Genomic DNA, 11,939 nt, shown 5'->3' with positions numbered 1-11,939 from the left:
TCTTATGTCTGATCTTGGCCCTCTTCGGTACTTTCACTACAAGAGATCGGGCCTACTATGACGAGCCAAAAAATGTCATCGAATAGCTAATAACGTCACAAATTACCCCCTAGTGACATTTCATGGGCGTCACGAGCATCGTCACAAAATCCCCGTCACAGATTACTCCTAGTGACGGCACAAGCGCAAAAACGTCATTGAAATCGAGACCTTTGGTGACGTTATAACAAATGTCATCGACTTGCTGCTTCCATGACGGTCGATGAATGTCACATGTTAGGAGAAAATATGCCATATTGGACCATGTCTAGTGACGAAGCAACGTCACTAAATTTATGCCACGTCAATGCCTGAGCAGCTATCCCACTAGTAGCAATGCTACTTTTATTATGGATGAAGATGAAGTCATCAAAATATAATTACTTTCTTTCGAATTTAAATTACAATGAATTATTAAATCCACTATATTCCAAATGCATATCATAATAAGTATTTAATTCACACAAGATTATATAAACAATTTAAAGAGACAAATCACATCATAAGTTGATATGAAATAAAAATCCTGTTATATATGAAATCGTCTCAGCTAAATCATTCTTTAAACAAAAATGATGGTAAAAAATAGCACTGACTCAAGTTTGAAACATACAGTAGAAAAAGATGAAAACTAATAGTTAACTAAAGACCACATGTGTTGTCTCAATGATTGCAATGTATGATTCAACAACTATCTTTCCATCATGGAAGGATGGCATTCATGCACCATCAAGTTTAGACTCGGACTATTGAGTTGCTTGAGCCCTCAAGAGGAAACTAATAAGATTATCTGACTCTTGTTGCTTCTTTGCCCAAGCTTCATTCTTCTCTTGTCGGCTCTTCTTTAGAGCATCCAATTCTTTTTGTTGCTTCTTCTATATCTCTTCAAATGCTTTCTCTTATGCTTCAAGTCTTGCAACTAACTCCTCCTGATGCTATAAATAGGCAAAACACAACAACGTTGCATCGTAATGAGATGAAAACATACAAGATAAAAGGGTACGAGAGTACTACTAAGAAGCCTACAATCTATCTAATGATGAATTTGAAATAGAAAAGTACATTATTAAATGTCAAGGTAAGCATGTCGATGGGCCAATGAAACAGTAAACCCAAGAATAACTTATAATGTTTACAACATGCATAACCAAAGGAAGCATCGCCAATAGGATGCACTGTTCAAGATATCTTCCGATATTTCGATAAATTGGCCGATTTATCGCTTACCAGTGTCTGACCGATAAGATATATCGGCCGATAAGTCAACCGATATGCCGATAAATCGGCCGATATGCCGATAAACTGGCCGATTTACCCCTTATCATGGGTCGACCGATAAGTTCCCGATAAGCGATATCCCCAACATTGATAGGATGTCAAGTCTACAACCCTGGTTAAAAGAAGAATTATGCTAGGACAACACATAAACAAATGAACAAATCATATTTGATTTCTATATTAAAAACCATGCATTAAAACCATGCAACAAACCATGTATTTCTCATTACAAACATTTGTTTTTTATGCCACTTTGGATGATTGGATAAGGATCATACCATACATAAATTCACTATAGGAACTAAAGATGAATGTCTTATTTGCACACATTTGTGTTTTCATTTTCACTATCATGAGTGCATTATGCACACAAAAGCAAGCAAAAAGAAACAAAAAGAACACAAAAAGAAACAAGACAATTACCTGTCATTTGCATCTCTTGCCTCTGTATCTTTCTGTTCAATTCTTTCTTCTAGAACTCGGATTTGTGTTAATGAAGTACAGCTTCCAGACCCGCCAGATCTTTAGGCATACCCCATGCTCATACTTCGCATAATACATGAGAAAAAAATAACACGAGCTACATAGCAGCCTAATGCGACATGTACCATTGATAAATAACATGGACTAGATTAACAAATGAGTATTTTCCTCTTGAACATAATTGAATAGCCCTCGTCGTCATCAGAACAAGGAGCATATGCTAGTTTCCTCTTGTGTGACTTTTTGAAGGCATCAACAGTTGTTTCAGTCCTTTGTTCATCCCTACTTCTTACAATATGTCTTGCATCATCATCAAGCAAAGGGTTAGAATTTGCAACACAAATGTTAACATATTAGTAACAGAAGATATTGGTCCCTATAAAGATTAAAGTTGTAGATCAAAGTTAAATTTGTTGATAATGGTAGCCTGATAAAATACAGCATACAAAGTTTTGGGGAAGAGAAACTGCAAGCGACATGCACAACAATATCAAATGAACCGATTCAAAGCGAACATACTTAATTGATAGAAGCTCAGTTTCGGACAAGGATGCAATCAGGTAATCAATTAATGAATCCAACTGAGAACAGATAAATACATAACCAACTTTGCATAAAAACATATATCTTGGCTAGTTAGAATATTAGTTAGAATATAAATTCAGTACTTGCTTACTTTGTCAACAAAACATGACTAGTAATCAGAATTATTAAGAAAGTCACATGCCTTTTCTATTGGGAACACAGCCAACTGCAAAAAGGGAAAAAATGCAGAGAAGTAGACCGAGTTAATTCGTCCACGCCGGACACCACCGGCAGCCATGCTCCTTCAACAGCAAAGTATAACTTAGATACAGGTTCAATTAACAATTCATGGCCATTTAAAATAATCAGATCTGTGAAGTATACCTTCCCGTGGCTAGCTAGGAGACCTTCTCCCTATTGAGTGTGGAAGTCCGTAAGTTCAACAACAACAAGGCACCAAGGTTCCTCGAGTTTCTGTGTTACCTCATCAACACCAAGCACACTGGACTAGTAGGGAATAGAGCACTACCCACTGCATGAAAAATCAATAAGCACAACTCTGCCTACATGGATTTATCAACTTTACTCTCAAACATGATGCAAATATTGTACAACTACTTGTCGCCGATTAGAAACCACAGTTGAGGCATCAGGCAGCAATAAGCTTAGATGAACAACTAGCAAAAAAAGGCATCTCCAGAAATTAGGCACATCAAAGTAATATATGGAAAAAATCATGCAAAAAACATTGAGATGTAATACCCGAAGCTGCAAAAGATGGCAGGTAATGGAACTGAATGAACTGCCAAAATACGTACCAGCTTATGGTATCAACACAAACTAAATGAATTCCTCTTAAATTTGTTTGGAACTGGACCTTAAAGAATGCAGCCATTTTACATGTGAGTATGTATTAACCTCATGCACGCATGAATGTGATGAAGTAGCTAATTTAGAATGCAAATACAGGTTGCACTAGAATTGTATATTTCTCAAAGTGATGATAGTAAAACTGACATGCTGCGCAAACAAACTGTTAATATTTCTCAAAGTGCCAAGCATCTATGCACATAAAAGTGCCCCAAATCTATATAACACAAATTCTAACAATATGAATTGAGTGTTCATTAACTTATAGTAAGTAAATTAGTTCATCAGTTTGACATCACCTAGTTCATCAGTAGAACAAAACTTCAAAATTCACTGGATATCCTACAAAAAAGGGAAATAGATAGATGACAGTCACAGTGCTCGTCGTTGTAGAGGCGGCCGGCGACGCCTACATCTGCCGACCATGCGCGGGTGTACGCCCAGGACGGCGGATCCGATGGTGAGGCGGGCAGTGGGGTGGCCATGGAGGATGGTCGTCCTCGTGGCTGTGGTGGCAGATCCAGTCGCCGTGGAGGTTGGCCTTGCCGACCATGGTGGCTGACGACGACGAGTAGATGCTGGGAGGCTAGGGAGCGCGGGAAGGAGGTACCCGTCATGGCCGGGCTGCACTCTGCTCCCACCACGGTGGACGCTGGAGGAGGACCACGAAGGTGGTGACACGGGCGTCAATGAGATGGATGGGCCAGCCGCGTTCGTGGGCGCAGCATCGGGGAGGAAACGCGGCAACGGAGATCACGCCATGGACGGTGACCCGACAGCGTCGGGAAGAGCAGGCGCACGGAGGGCTCCTCCTGCCGTGCCCGACGGCCTGCAGCGGCGGCGGCGCTGCAGTGGCTTCCTTCGGCCTCTCAATGGCGAGGTTATTGCATAGATGGTGGGGGCGGCGGAGGCGGATGGGGGTGGGAGCTTGGGAGAGGAGCGGCGTAGGGGATTGGAGATTGGATCGGGATTAAGAAAGGAAGAGGACGACGCTAGATGGGAAAACGAGGATTAGGGTCGGCCTAAAATAGGCTTCGCTCCAAATAATTTGAAATTTTCATTCTCTACGCGCTGCAGGGCAAAACGATTCTCCCTAAAAAAAACTAGTGGCTTTTTCAAAAAAAAACTAGTGGCTTTGGCACGCTTACGTCAAAAAGACAGTGGGGTTTTTTAACACAAAAAGGTCATTTTGACATGTACAATGTATATGAATAATCTGATCAAAAAATTAAAATGGCATTTATCATGTAAGTGTATAGTCTATAAAAAAGTAAAAAGCATGTGCCACGTAGTCACATACCATGTGTGTATAATCTAACTAAAAGAATTAAAAAGCACATACTAGACACCATATGTGTACAACTGCACCGCCATATTCATCGGCTTATGAATACCAATAATAAGTTTGTCTCTAACCACTAATTTATATTAGATCGCTATATTAGACTGAACAAAATAATTGCATCGCTCAATAACTTATGAACAAACTATGGCGGGTCCAACTACCAGCATTGAGCCATTGCCACACGAGACCCATAAAAATACACTGACGCGTGTGTCCTAATGCTCAATAACTCGAAGCAGCTATGATGCATCCCATTGCTAGTAGTTACACGATAAAAAATGAGCATCACACATTTGTAATAATCGGTGACTGTAGTGGGTTCATCATGGAAATTACCAAAACGTCACAAAAATGACAGCCAGGTGGCACTCAGCGGCTCACATGATTCAATGACATTAACCGTCACTAACATATAGTAATCGGTGACGCGACCTCCAGAACATCACACATTACATACTTGTGTGACATTGTCAACCACCGTCACAAGGATTTTTGTCACAGTATCTCAATTTTCTTATAGTGTTTCCTAGGATAGAAGTCTCTTCTACTTATGATGGCTTTTTTATTTCTCAGGATAAGTATATCCAGGATCTTCTTGCTCGTGCTGCTCTTACTGATGAGCGCATTGTTGAGACTCCCATGGAGCTCAATGTTCACCTTCGTGATACTGATGGTGACCCCTTGTCTGATCCGACACGTTATCGTCATCTTGTTGGGAGTTTTGTCTATCTAGCCGTCACTCGTCCGGATATCTCTTATCCAGTCCATATTTTGAGCCAGTTTGTCTCTACTCCCACTTCGGTTCACTATAGTCATCTTCTTCGTGTTCTCCGATATCTTCGTGGCACGATCTCTCACCGTCTGTTCTTTCCTCGCTCCGGTTCATTACAGCTTCAGGCCTTTTCGGATGCTACGTGGGGTAGTGATCCTTCGGATCATCGTTCACTTTCTGCTTACTGCGTTTTCCTTGGTGGTTTTCTCATTGCTTGGAAGAGGAAGAAACAGACCGCAATTTCCCATTCGAGTGCATAGGCTGAGTTGTGAGCTATGGCTCTTTTGATGGCAGAGGTGACTTGGTTACGGTGGTTACTTCAGGATTTTGGTGTTTGTATCACTACACCTACTCTATTATTGTCGGACAGTACATGTGCCATTAGCATTGCGCGCGACCCTGTGAAGCATGAGCTCACCAAGCATATTGGTGTTGATGCTTTTTACGTGCGCGCTGCTGTGCAGGATCAGGTTATTGCTCTTCAGTATGTGCCTTCAGAGTTACGGCTGACGGATTTATTTACGAAGGCTTAGACTAGAGCACAACATGGCTTCTATCTCTCCAAACTCAGTGTTGTTCATCCACCATGAGTTTGAGGGGGGATGTTAGAGTAGTATATGTATAGCCATGTAGCCTTTTCTATTTACCCCGTTGAATTAGGGGTTTCTTGCATATGTCCTGCACCTGTACATGTATATATATACTGGCCTATGGCCCTATTGGAATACAAATTGCATATTCCTAACACAAACAACTCTAAAACATGTCCAGAAAAAATTGACAGCATTCCTTCTCTATTTTCAACATTCCAGCAAAAATAAGTGACTATCTTACAATTTCAGTATATAAATAATTCCAGCAACAGAGTAATATCTCAAGAAAATTCACATCATTTAGAAGAGATTCAACAAACATCATATTAAATCTCGCACAATCAGTAGCAAGTTCACATCATCCAGAACGAAAATACCACAACCGAAATATCTTGGGCTCTACGAGTGGTTGGTGCTGCTAGCCCATGTGCGGGGGCTGTCGAAGATGCGATGGACGAGAGGGCTAGAGGCGCGGCGGAGATAGGACCATGCGACAGGGGCAGGGGAAGCGCCGCCGGCGGTTCCGCCATGAGGCGTCACCTGGAGAACGCCGAAGATGCGGTGGGATAGAAGCTTTGAGGCGCAGCGGCGACGGGAATCTGTGGCATTGGTGGGGGTTGGGGGAGCGGCGGCAGGGGCTGCGGTGGCGCCGGTGGCGGTTCCGCCATTGCGGCTGGTTGGAGGTCGTCGCTCGCGCTCGCGCGTGGTGGGAGGTCGGGTGCGTGCGTGCATGGAGTTGTGGGGATGAGGAGGGCCGGGGGTGTGCGTGAGTTGAATTTTCTTTTTCTTTTTTATTATCTAATGTGAGGGTACAATCAGAATTTGTGAGAAAATTGACGGAGAAAAGAAGATAGCGTAACAGCATACTAACAATAGTGGTATATAGGCAATATAATTTGTTTGCGTTTGGTATATAAGCATTACAGCTTTGTTGGATGGCAAATGAGCCATTGCAGAGGTTGTCGATGGTATAGAAGCAATTTTCTCCTCTTTTTTAGAAGAATATGTTAGTTTAATAATTTAATGGCCCAATTCGACAAGCCTGTCCCATGACAGTCACGTGGCTAATTGTATGTCTAAAAAAACGTGGCTCTTTTCCCCTTTTGAGAAAGGCATGTGCCCTAGCCATGTGGCCAGGTGTGTATCTGTTTGTTGGTCATGGTGGAACGCGAGAAATAAGTTCAGAGAAGAAGCAAGAAAGATCAATATAGACAGTCTTGTTTGGCAGATATTTAGTACAAAAAGGGAGTTCTTGCGGTACTTTGGTAGTAAGAAGCAGGCCAAGCAAAATACGGAGATATGGGGCAAACCACCGCAGGACAACCTCAAGATTAATACTGATGGAAGCTATAACAGTGGCAATGGATTAGGCGGTTGGGGCTACGTGATTAGGGACTCGGAGGGAGACGTGGTCGTTGCAGGAGCTGGTGGTATGTGTAGAAGTGCATGCTCTAGCCAATGCAACCAAAAGACCAATCTGATGGAAGAGACTAGGCAGCACGTTATACGTCAACACTCCCCCTCACGTGTGGCTCCCTCAGGCCTAAACGTGGACCGAAAGTGGGCTGTAATATAATTGCGCCAGCCGGGTCTTGAACTCAAGACTTCTTGGCTCTGATACCATGTAGAATATGTGAATTGCATGATGTATTGCTCTTGTGCATTGGAACGTATATATGATGTACAAAGGTGGGCACGGACCTCAACTATACAAGGAACTAGAAGGCGGGCCCAATACACAATATGCACATAACACATATACTCAACAATATGGAGTACACACAGGATGCACTGCATACAGAGGCTGAGGGATGTGTCTAGGCAATACATAAAGCGCGGGAACTTGGCATTACCAAGGTGATTCTAGAAACAGATGCTGAACTTTTGGTCTAGGCGATCAGGTCATCTACTTATGATCTGTTCCCCCAATGGAGTGCTCTTTAGAGAAATTAAGTCTTTTGTTTCGTCGAACTTTATTTTCTTTCGCATTGATCATTGCCCACGGGCATGTAATAAGGTAGCGGATGCTATTGCGTTGTATGGGTCGAAGATGGTGCATGCGCCCCCAACCGTATGGTCGGGTGATCCTATTTCCGCCCAAGTTCATGTTGCTAGTGACTTAGCTCGGCACATTGACTAATGGAATGCATGATTCCAAAAAAAGTTCTTCTCGGAAGGAAAAAAACGTCACGAACCGACCAAATCATAACCGAGTATAATGCCTAATAGCAACTCTATCGGGTCGATCGACATAATAACCATTGATATGTAGATTGGGCTAAAAAGGGTACTCTAGTAGAGGTGCATGCCTTCGGATCACCATAATTTATGGGGTGCATAGGCCCGCCACAGTTCATACTTAGAGGTTGTGAGTGTTGGTATGGAGCGCATGTCATCCGCCAACTGATCGCACAGACGTTAGTCCTTATGGTTGTCGCTTCCATCAAAAAAGAACCCCAATTAATGGTTGCCACGTTTTAGACCCCTTTTTGACCCGCACGTCGTAAATGTGCCCCCTGTTTCTCGTCGGAGCACGCCACTTCACAGGTATATAAAAATTCCCATTGTCATCATCGCCACACTCACCCCCTAAGTTGGTCGCCACATCGCCCTGATGGAAATATGTCCTAGAGGCAATAATAAAGTTGTTATTATTATATTTACTTATTCATGATAAATGTTTATTATTCATGCTACAATTGTATTGATCGGAAACATAAATACCTATGTGGATACATAAACAAATACCGTGTCCCTAGTGAGCCTCTACTAGACTAGCTCGTTGATCAAAGATGGCTATGGTTTCCTGATAACCCACAAGTATAGGGCATCGTTTGTAGTCTTCTTCGATAAATAAGAGTGTTGAACCCAACAAGGAGCTAAAGGTAGAACAAATATTCCCTCAAGTTTTATCGACCACCGATACAACTCTACGCACGCTTGACATTCGCTTTACCTAGAACAAGTATGAAACTAGAAGTACTTTGTAGGTGTGATAGGATATGTTTGCAAGATAATAAAGAGCACATAAATAAAATCTAGGGGTTGTTTATATAAAGACACAACTAAGTTAGTTTTAGTAGAGAGCTTTTGTCAACAAGAAAGTTATTTGTCCCTAGGCAATCGATAACAAGTACCGATAATCATTCTTTCAACTTTTTATGGGGGAGAGGCATGAGCTAACATACTTCATCTACTTGGATCATATACACTTATGATTGGAACTCTAGAAAGAACCCGCAACTACTAAAGATCATTAAGGTCGTGAAACTCAACCATAGCATTAAGTATCAAGTCCTCTTTACTCCCATGCGCCATAACCCACCTACTCGGGTTTAAGTTTCTGTCACTCTCGCAACCCACCGTAAGCAAATCATGAACATATTGCAACACCCTACAACGGGGCCCCTCACGTTTGCGCAAGAATGGAGGGCACCGTAGGACAACACCATAAATAAAATATACAATCATACCAACCAAGATCACGATCAACCCACAGGACAAAACAGATCTACTCAAACATCATAGGATAACCATAGATCATTGGGAAATAATATATGGAGTTGAGCACCATGTTTAAGTAGAGATTACAGTGGGGAGAATGGGTGTTACACCACTGCATAGAGGGGGAGAAAGTTGGTGTTGACAGTAGCAAGATTGTTGATGTAGATCGCCGTCCGGATCGGTGCCTCGGTGTCACTTCGGCGCTACCGGAAGCGAGGAGAGAGAGCCCCCCTCCTCATTCTTCTTCCTTTGCCTCCCTCCTAGATGGGAGGAGAGTTCCCCCTCTGGTCCGTGGTCTCCGTGGCGTCGGAGGGGCGGGAGCCCCTCCGAGATTGGATCTCCCTCTCTGTTCTTTTCTATTTCGCGTTGCCCAGATCTGGCCGAAAAACGTTTTTTATATTCCGGGAGATCCGTAACTCCGATTGCGCTGAGATTTTAACACATTTTTTCCAGATATAAGCTTCCTTGCGCCCGAAGTAGAGGTCCAACCGACGTACGAGGTGGGCACAACCCACCACGCCACGCCTGGCTCCTCTGGCGCGCCCTGGTGGGTTGTGCCCACCACCGGCCTCCATTTGCGGTGATTCCAACTCCCAAAAATCACATATATTCCAAAATAATTCTCCGTGAAATTTTATTGCATTTGGACTTCATTTGATATGGATACTCTGCGATACAGAAAACATGAAGAAAACAGGAACTGGCACATGGACTGGATCAATAGGTTAGTCCAATAAATCATATGAAAAGTTGTCAAAAGTATGTAAAACTTGTATAATATTGGCTTGAAACAATCAAAAATTATAGATACGACGAAGATGTATCAACATCCCCAAGCTTAATTCCCGCTCGTCCTCGAGTAGGTAAATGATAAAAAAGATAATTTTTGATGTGGAATGCTACCTAGCATAAACTTGATCGTATATCTAATCATGGCACAAATATTAAGACATAAGTGATTCAAAGCAATAGTCTATAATTTGACATTAAAGAGATCAATACTCAGGCATCCCAACAAACAATCATGTATTTCAAAATATCAACACTAAAGAAAGTTATCCCTACAAAATCATATAGTCTTGTCATGCTCTGCCTTCTTAACACAAAGTATTTATCATGCACAACTGATGACCCACAAGTTTAGGGGATCTATCGTAGTCCTTTCGATAAGTAATATTGTCGAACCCAACGAGGAGCAGAACGAAATGATAAGCGGTTTTCAGCAAGGTATTCTCTGCAAGTACTGAAATAAGTGGTAACAGATAGTTTTGTGATAAGATAATTTGTAACGAGCAACAAGTAACAAAAGTAAATAAAGTGCAGCAAGGTGTCCCAATCCTTTTTGTAGAAAAGGACAAGCCTGGACAAACTCTTATATAAGGAAAAGCGCTCCCGAGGACTCATGGGAATATCGTCAAGCTAGTTTTCATCACGTTCATATGATTCGCGTTCGGTACTTTGATAATTTGACATGTGGGTGGACCAGTGCTTGGGTGCTGTTCTTACTTGAACAAGCATCCCACTTATGACTAACCTCTATTGCAAGCATCCGCAACTACAACAAAAGTACTAAGGTAAACCTAACCATAGCATGAAACATATGGATCCAAATCAGCCCCTTACGAAGCAACGCATAAACTAGGGTTTAAGCTTCTGTCACTCTAGCAACCCATCATCTACTTATTACTTCCCAATGCCTTCCTCTAGGCGCAAATAATGGTGAAGTGTTATGTAGTCGACGTTCACATAACACCACTAGAGGCTAGACAACATACATCTCATCAAAATATCGAACGAATACCAAATTCACATGACTACTAATAGCAAGACTTCTCCCTTGTCCTCAGGAACAAACGTAACTACTCACAAAGAATATTTATGTTCATAATCAGAGGGGTAATAATATGCATAAAGGATCTGAACATATGATCTTCCACCAATTAAACCAACTAGCATCAACTACAAGGAGTAATTAACACTACTAGCAACCTACTAGCACCAATCCTGGACTTGGAGACAAGAATTGGATACAAGAGATGAACTAGGGTTTTGAGATGAGATGGTGCTGATGAAGATGTTGATGGAGATTGCCCTCTCCCGATGAGAGGAGCGTTGGTGATGACGATGGCGATGATTTCCCCCTCCGGGAGAGAAGTTTCCCCAGCAGAACAGCTCTGCCGGAGCCGTAGATTGGTGACGCGAAGGTTCCGCCTCGTGGCAGCGGAGTTTCCTCCCGAAAGGTTGCTTCTGATTTTTTCTTGACGAAAGACTTCATATAGCAGAAGATGGTCATCGGAGAGCCACCAGGGGGCCCATGAGGTAGGGGGGCGCGCCCTAGGAGGGGGGCGCCCCCCATCCTCGTGGAAAGGGTGTGGGCCCCCTGGTCTTCATCTTTGGCGAGGATTTTTCATTTTATTATAAGGTATTCCATGGAGTTTCAGGACTTTTGGAGTTGTGCAGAATAGGTCTCTAATATTTGCTCCTTTTCCAGCCCAGAATTCCAGCTGTCGGCATTCTCCCTCCTTATGTA

The 11,939-nt window shown here is 42.5% G+C and overlaps 1 long non-coding RNA gene across 1 annotated transcript; it reads right to left on the bottom strand.

The window, feature by feature from the left end:
• Positions 1 to 552: 552 nt before the first annotated feature.
• Positions 553 to 4,174, bottom strand: LOC119285729. Its single transcript, XR_005139755.1, has 3 exons — positions 2,710 to 4,174; positions 1,741 to 2,627; positions 553 to 974 (listed from the first exon to the last, which is right to left on the bottom strand). It is a non-coding gene; the product is annotated as an uncharacterized LOC119285729 (long non-coding RNA).
• Between the last annotated feature and the right edge of the window lie 7,765 nt (positions 4,175 to 11,939).

Source organism: Triticum dicoccoides, chromosome 4A (genome assembly GCF_002162155.2).
Source record: "Triticum dicoccoides isolate Atlit2015 ecotype Zavitan chromosome 4A, WEW_v2.0, whole genome shotgun sequence".
Lineage (NCBI taxonomy): Eukaryota > Viridiplantae > Streptophyta > Magnoliopsida > Poales > Poaceae > Triticum > Triticum dicoccoides.
Note: the sequence above shows the minus strand (reverse complement) of the source record. Positions and strands in the feature narration are given on the sequence as shown.